This window comes from Atractosteus spatula, chromosome 4 (assembly GCF_055471065.1).
Source record: "Atractosteus spatula isolate fAtrSpa1 chromosome 4, fAtrSpa1.hap1, whole genome shotgun sequence".
NCBI lineage: Eukaryota > Metazoa > Chordata > Actinopteri > Semionotiformes > Lepisosteidae > Atractosteus > Atractosteus spatula.
This window is the reverse complement of record NC_142709.1, coordinates 54838786-54846281: the sequence shown is the minus strand read 5'-3', so window position 1 is coordinate 54846281 and position 7496 is coordinate 54838786.

Here is a 7496-nt window from a genome sequence, read left to right as displayed (position 1 = left end):
GAACCCAGTCTTTAATTAATGGGACTGATTTTCATTAATCGTTTTTAGCGCCAGGGAGAGGAATAGCAGTTCATAGGAACTCGTCAGTCCTTATTGCAAGTAGTACTAATTCTCGGCCCCGAGGGGGTTATATGATGGGGCATCACAAGAAGAGCACAGAATACCTGTACACCTCCGGGCTTCAGTCAGTAACACTTCACCAATTAGGACAGCGGAAATAGCCTCTAGTACAGCAGCAGGGCAAGTGATTTCTCAATGTGCACCAAAGTACTGCGTTCTGTCCTGCTCATGTTTCTTACATCTTCTGCGAATACGAATATTTCAAATCGGTAAATTTGTTTCTGCTTTGTATGATACTGAAACTCCCTGTCAGTCCGTGGTCTTTGTGAGCACGGAATTGAAGACCGACTGTGCGGCGGAAGGAGACGTTCTGTGGGGGGACCCTGGTCTTAGAGGAACAGTGTGCAGCTGAACTGGGGCTGAGTAAATCACTCGACGGCTGTGTAGTCCTGTCACAGGTCACCCACACACTGACCCCGGGAGTAGTCCGTTCAAACAGGAACGGCAGCGGTGTTTGGAAAAGCCCCATCTGTCGCCCGCAAGTTTTCACTGTTCAACGTGCGTAATTACCTGGTTTTATCCATTTCGGAACACTGCTGTATGTCTGTGTGAAGTTAACGCTTTTGCCCAGTGTTCAGTAACACAAAATGTTAAAGTATATTTAATCTTGTTCCAAAAAAGACAACAGTCCAAGCTTCCCGAAATTAAATAAAAAAACAAACACTGTTCACATGTGTTTTTGATCAGAAACAAATACTTGATGACTGTTGTCCAGATTACCGGGCGTCCCCAAACCGGCTCTTGTGTGCGGTGTTCTGTGATGGACTGACGCCAGGGTGTGGTCTGGCCCTGTGCCCGTCGTTATGCTCTGACATAGAATAAATCGGCGGCTAAAAACCAACGGACAGTTTGAACCACGAGTCTTTTATCGGTTTGAAGAAGGGCGGGGTTCAGGGATAGCACCCCGGATCCCGCACGCTAGCCGGGCGCACAGTTAAAGCGCTTCTAGTCTGACTCTGCGTGACACCCACCAAACCCGCTCGCCCTTTCGCGGTCCCAACAGCTAAGGCAAGATTTACGCGGGTTCCTTTGCATTTGCTGGGGCTATTGTGTAATAAAACTCGACCCCCGGGGGAGGAAGGAACTCGGGACGAGAGTGCACGTACAGTACTTGCGCTTATGAGGATGGTGGTGGCGGTGGCGGCGAGGTAATTAAGCGATGCTGCGACAATATTAGCTTTGGCGTCGGTTTTGTGACTCTATCCCGTGGTTTCTCAAATGCAACGACCTCGTAAGTTCCGTCTCTCCTGGAGTAATCAAGCTGATGATTTAACCCTCTTGAGCCAGAGTGCCACTTTTATTTCAAGTTGCCATATACACTGTGCGGGCGCTCCTGCTTCCAGTAAACAGGCTATGAGGTAAGATTTAATGGCACGAGCAATGAGTTGACTCATTTGCATAATAATTGTATATTTAATGTTACAACAGTGGCAGCTCCATCTGAGTGACACCCCGCGCAGCACAATCTTCGTGCAGGACGTTATATATTTCCCCCAAAAGCGAAGACATTTTCCATCAGCACACACACGCCGCTCTTTAATTTCAGGTGCGGTACAGTAAAGGGTTGGAAGCGTAGCGAGCATCACGGCCGCCGCCCCCCGCCCCAAACATCCCCCCCCCCTCCGAGCTCTCCCTTACTCATTCGCTCTCTCCAGCCTTGTAGAATCAATGCACCGAGATCGCTTTCTCTAATCGGGCTTTACAGTTCATCTGTGCGCCTAGCGAACAACGGTAAGTGTCGGCTTTTTAACTACTCTTTCTGATCTTTTCTGATAAAGCAATAGCCGTAGAGCTGCAACCTTCTTAGGCTAAAATACCGTGTCATTTAAAAAATAAACTTTTTTTTCCCCCATATCGTAACAAACGCGATGAATTTCTACTGACATCTCCGTCAAGTGATATGGGAAGTGTATTCCTGTGCGTATTACTTAAAAAGAGTACAGTATGTTGCATAGAGCTGTTGGCTTTCTTCTACACGTGTGTTTGATGGGTTTGGTCTTGTTAAAACCGAACCAGCCGGAGTAGGTACAGTATGCACGGCTTAGAGCGGGAGGGGTTGCACGGTGCGCCCGAACCCTAGCAATACAGGCTCCGCTTATCCCAGGATGTTAATGAGCAACAATCCTCCTACTAGCCGACACCTGCTGCACTGTAGCGACCCGAGGAAGACAGAAAAATCCTTCAAGTCCCGCGGCAACTTTGCGCAAATCCTCGCAACACGTTTTTCGTTTACAGCTGGCCTTTCTCCGGACGGGAGCAAAATATTAAGATATACGCGTCTTATCAACTGTATATATGAGATGAAGTCTTAAGTGAATTAAAAAAAAGGTGTAACTGTTTATTTTTAAGTTTTCATAAAACAGTGTTCACTAGATGTTCCAACACTGCCATTCCTTTGTAGTAATTTTCAAAAGTCGGTGAGAGTGCAAAATAATCAGAAAAAGTCATTGTGACTACAACAATAATAATAAACGAATCTCCCTATCTATTGCGATGTCCTACTCTGGTGTTATTATCGATGAGGGTGAATGCTCAAAGACTCTGGATTCATACGCTGTGGAATGTTCGTTTGCATTTTAACCGGATTACGCGTTAAAACCTTTATGTGTAACACTCCTAGTGTGGCGTTATCCGTTTGTGGATAAGAGCTGGCCGAATCCCCTACACCAGGGTGCCTAGCAGCGATTGCGAGAGCGGAGGAGCTGGGTGTGTAATATATAGCCTGTAGTGTTAGGAGACCCCTTAACTCCGAAGTGTCAGAGTAAAAATTTCATCAGTCAGGGTCTGTGACCACTTTGATTAAGGAGTAATAAACCTCTTTAACGCGCTGGAATAGAGCTTCTGGATTGGATGTGTGTGCGTGTATGAAGGGAAAAGACACACTTTGAAAAGCTGTCCTTAAACAGTCCGTTGGGGAAGCAAGACTGTAAAATAACATGCTTGTATGTATATTTCCCAGTCTGTATGTTTTATTTAGTCAAGCACCCAGTGTACGTCTTAAAGGAAGGACCCAGTGGACTCAGTTTTTAAATGTGTTGTAGGTGGAGGAAATAAGCACAGTCGATTAATATCTGTATTCAAGGTGCACGCTGCTGTCAGACTGCGCTGTACTGGGATCAGAGAAGTAATTGTAATATTTCAACTCTTATTCTTTATGACTGGAGAAGAAAGGCTGGCGAGGCTGTATCATGTCTTACGCTGTGGAAAAATGTACAGTACTGAATTACATTTTTTTATGATTCAGCTAATTCTGAATACATACTGGGGAGGAGGTCATGGAGATGCCGTCAGCCCCCCTGGACTGGGGTGTCATGGAACAGGGATGCTGTGATCGTGTCAGTGTTTGTGTGTGATTTGTGACGGGTGAGAGGGGAAATTGTTTTGCAAGGCCGACTGGGAGTGTGATGGATATTTCAGTGCATGGACGATGGCAGGAACCGGTACGGCACATGTCAGCTCACATCATCCTGACGGAGCTCCGAATCTGCCAAGGCATTCCCTCGCGAAAAAAGAGCCAGAAGGAACAAAGCTGAGCACACAGGGCCATACGCAGGGAGGGAGACCATCGCTCTGTTTTCCGAACTACAGGACCCGCACAGGCAGTGAAGTGTGTCTCCTGTTTCCTCATGCACTGCCACATGAGATGGCCAAACCGCCAAGCCCAGATGCGTCAGTCCAGAGAGGGAGACCCCAATATGGCACACCCATCCAACTGTCTCCCTCCACAACTGATGCTTCAGACCATGTAACAAGCAGTGTCTTCAGCATCATCACTGACCTCTGGAGCTAAACGCCAGACCTGTGCGTTCACTGACCTCTCGGGCTAAACGCCAGACCTGTGCGTTCACTGACCTCTCGGGCTAAACGCAACACCTGTGCGTTCACTGACCTCTCGGGCTAAACGCCAGACCTGTGCGTTCACTGACCTCTCGGACTACACGCCACACCTGTGCGTTCACTGACCTCTCAGGCTAAACGCAACACCTGTGCGTTCACTGACCTCTCGGGCTAAACGCAACACCTGTGCGTTCACTGACCTCTCGGGCTAAACGCCAGACCTGTGCGTTCACTGACCTCTCGGACTAAACGCCAGACCTGTGCGTTCACTGACCTCTCGGGCTAAATGCAACACCTGTGCGTTCACTGACCTCTCGGGCTAAACGCCAGACCTGTGCGTTCACTGACCTCTCGGACTACACGCAACACCTGTGCGTTCACTGACCTCTCGGGCTAAACGCAACACCTGTGCGTTCACTGACCTCTCGGGCTAAACGCAACACCTGTGCGTTCACTGACCTCTCGGGCTAAACGCCAGACCTGTGCGTTCACTGACCTCTCGGACTAAACGCCAGACCTGTGCGTTCACTGACCTCTCGGACTAAACGCCACACCTGTGCGTTCACTGACCTCTCGGACTAAACGCCACACCTGTGCGTTCACTGACCTCTCGGACTAAATGCCACACCCGTGCGTTCACTGAATTCTCAAAAGGAACACTGTACCTCCGTGTTCACAGAATTCTAAAACAGAATGCCACGCCTGCGCGTTTGCCAAATTCTCAAGGGGAATGCCATTCCTGTGCAGTCGCCAAATTCTCGAATGCTGTACCTCTGTGTTCACTGAATTCTAAAATGCTGTACCTTTGTGTTCACTGAATTCTAAAATGGAACACCACACCTGTGCGTTCACAGAACAAGTGACACTTGTCCACCTTCCGTTTTCCAGGCAGTAACCTCACGTTCTGTTCTCTCCCCACATTTGTGTATGAGACTTTGATTTCCAGTACTGTTCACATATTTTAACTTAGGATACAATCTGATGGAACGTAATTGAAAACATATGTGGGGTATGTTAGAATTGCCCAGCATGCTCATACACTCCACCACTTAATATTGGCATTGTAATTTTTTTGATGAATGTGGTAAATTATTGCCATTGACATCAAAACCTCTTTCTCCTGGGAGATGGGGGTGATGGGAATGAGGAAGATAATGGACAGTCACCCACATTAATGTGGAGAGGGATCTGTACAGGACAGACACAGCAGTCTGTTCTTGAACTGCCTTTCTAACACTGAGGCTAATATCATTTGCTGTTGCTGGAGCCTCTGTAATTTCCACAACTCAAGTAGGACATGAGATTGACATCTTATCTGAGAGATGGCACTATCAACAGCACAGTGCCCCCGCAGTGTCATCATACTCTGCCATTGATATAGAGTTTCTGGTCTAGAGGGAAGAGCATCACCTGCTGGCCTATAAGAAGCAATGTGTTTTCATTGGAAGTCTCCTATCATGGTACTGACCAAGCCCATCCTGGCTCGGCTTCTGAGATATGGCTAGATCAGACTTTAGGATGGGGGTGGAATGAAGTCAGTGTGGGTATTGAGGGTTGTCTCCGTTTCTTCACATGCTTTCTGTCCAAGACAGGTGATTGAGGTTTTGACTTCCCCATGGGTTTTTTTAACTCTTTTTCTGGGACCAATCACACTGGGAGGAGGGTGTGAGAGAATGTGTGCAGGATGGTTATTCAGAGCTACATGGGTGGCTTCTTGCCAAGGCTAACGAGACTGATTTTTGGACCAGCACTTCCTCCTGGAATGTAATGTTTTCTGACTTTAGCTTTCATCCTCATGTCTGAGTACAGGAAACCAGGCCTACATGTGTTCAGTGAAGCCATGTGTCTCTGGAACACAATGGTAGCTCTGTTTCCCTCTGGCTCTAATTGCACACAGACACAGAAATTGGAAACTAAGTCTCTCTCACACAGACACACACACATAACAATACACATATGCACAGAATTTGACAGCGCAAATATTTATATGGCCCCCATCTCCCACTGACATCACACATTAACAGCACCATAATAAAATAAAGTAGTCTACTCACTCATTTGAATTTCTTCCTCTGAGCCTGACACTCCGTCGAGTCATCTACAATCCCTCTGTAGAGCCCATATGACATACTGCTTTACTTGTGCATCTTTTATATTTTCAGCAAAATGCCGTCTGTCAGTCCATTAGACATCACCTGACTCCAGTTCACTGCCATGGTGCTGCTGGAGGTCGCTGGGGAAGTGAATTCCTCATCATCACTCTGTCTCTTTCCTCCCCAGTCTCACAGCACAGAAAAGCACAGTGCTCTGCTGGCAAGCAGTAAGCTGGAGTTAATACAGACTTCATGCTCAAACTCTTCATCAGCTGCAGGCTGGAAGAACATCTCTGTTTTAGCCAGTTTGGCTGTAGCCTTGAATTTCTCTCCCTTCATTTTTCTTTAAAAAGCACCACATCTGTTCTTCTGTGGCAGAAGTAATGTACTGTAGTATAGCTTTAGATATTATTGTGATGACCTACGGCTTATTTGGAATATTGTCACTGACTTCCATTTTTCTCCTGATGTCTTTTTCCCATAAAACTTTATTTTGTAGTTAGAAAATGTAAACACTGCAATCAACGTATTTCTCATGGCCACTCATGTAAGTCTCGTCAATTAAATAAGTCAGTTAAATTTTAATTAAATTTTATATGCATGCACTCAACCCCAGATCTAACCCTGCCCTTAAATCCAATTCTATTTCAGGAAAAACCTAATCATCAAGCAAATGACAGGAAACTATTTCAAAAGTCCCATGCGAGAGACAGACTTTCAATATTAGTGGTTTAAATACAAGTGTGTTATGATCAGTATGATAGAATGATAACTATTTTCCTAAGACGTGCAATGTTTACCTCACTGCGTGTCACAGATTGAAATACTCAGATGTAGGGGAGGCCAACTCAATATTACACTCTTGAGCTCTTACACAAATCAGTGCAGGAAATCTTGAAAAGGCATCAAGCTTTTTGTTAATTCTGCTAAAAGACCTGAATATCCATTTCACCTCATCATTAGCAGTTCAAACAAGAAGGGGGGCTTCCTCCCTACTGACATAGAGCATGCACCCCTTAGTTCAGCCTGTCAGCCCGTACACGGCTTGTCTGACTTCAGCCTGATCTTGACAGCCGTAGATTAGGCATGATCAGTTTATCCATCAGCAAGAGAGGCTCCCAGACATGCTGTCAAGCTACTAAGCTGAGTGGTGGGGTGATTTGGTGGTAGACATTGCGAAACCGGAGGTTAGGTTACAGGAGGTTAGGGAATTGATAGGCTGTTGGAAATTGAAAGAGCATGCTGGGCCAATGAGCCTTTCATGACTAAAATCCTATCCCATGTGTTGGTGTGTGGAAGGACAAAGGGTGTCCAATTCCACCCTGTGCCAAACAGTACTAGATAATGCTGGATTATCCCTGGTTATGGGGATTGCCCTAGTGGAAGCAGAGGTATTTACCAAAATCCTGAGTGGGAGTTTCATGTGCCTGAAACAACACAGAGTGG